Raw genomic sequence first — 1156 nt, 5'->3', positions numbered from 1 at the left:
GACTACAGGCTCAAGCAGGCCGACGTCCCCGGAGCTGTCACCATAGTCCCCAAATGAGCCACAATGTGGTTTCTGGACAAAATAAATGATGTGGCTGCACGTTCGGTGGGGAGACACCAGAGAGGCAGAGAGTGTAGCAGAAAGAACAAGGGGCCGGCAGTGGGAGCCTGGACGGAGATCCAGTTCTGCTGCATGGGCTTGCCTCAGTTTCTCCATCTGTAGAGGCAAGCTCTTGGGCGGGATGATCTTCATTGTGCCCTCCGGCTCTCACAGTGTACATTTCCCTCCGCCCCTGGTGTGGGGCCTGGTGGGGGTGCTTGGTGAAAACTACTAGGATGAAGGTGAGGCGCAGTGTGCCTTGCCTGCTGTGTTGTGGTGGACACTGGCCATCGTGATAGGGACCGCGTGCACAAGACCTAATTCATGCCAAGTATCGAGCTAATGAACCTTTTATCATCCTGCTTGGGTCCGTACAAAGCCCTGGTGAAATGCGGTCATCTGTATCTTGCGAGGACAGACCGGAGGCTCAGGAGCTACTACTTACCCAGGCCCCTGCCCTGCTGCTAATGTTCTACAAACCCCAATTTCTCTGATCCTTACAGCAGGCTTCAGGGGGCGAGGCTGTTATTCCTTTCCCTCTCAGCAATGAGAGAAGTGAGGCACAGTTCACATAACAGGCACCCTATAAATATCTGTGGGATGAATAAATGGTATTTTTGGTGGGGGAAGGAGCCATTTATGGAAGACTGTCATTTATAGAAGGCTACTTTGAGCCATATACTTCCCATATACAGCCTAAGGGAGGTAAAGTGCAGCCTTTTGTGCATCTCAAGTTGTGCATAGCCCCATGAGGTCGTCGTAGGTCCCCATTTTACAGATGAGAACGTTGAGGTTTTGGAGGCAAAGTCACTCAGTCCCGGAGGGCTCAGCACCCTGGATCCAACTCCTATTTGACCCCAAACCAGGTTCCCTGAGGCCCCTCTCATCCCGCCAACCAGTCTTTTCCGGACCCCCGCGGCCACCCAGGTCGATCCGAGGCGGGCTGGGCCCCCGAAGGAGTGCGCGCGCGTGGCGGGGGATGCGCGGGTGCCGGGTCGCGGCGGCGCGGGTCGTAACGAGGCTGCTCTCTCTCCCCCACCCCTCCTCCCCGCCTGCC

This window comes from Suricata suricatta, chromosome 13, assembly GCF_006229205.1.
Source record: "Suricata suricatta isolate VVHF042 chromosome 13, meerkat_22Aug2017_6uvM2_HiC, whole genome shotgun sequence".
Classification (NCBI taxonomy): domain Eukaryota; kingdom Metazoa; phylum Chordata; class Mammalia; order Carnivora; family Herpestidae; genus Suricata; species Suricata suricatta.
Note: the sequence above shows the minus strand (reverse complement) of the source record.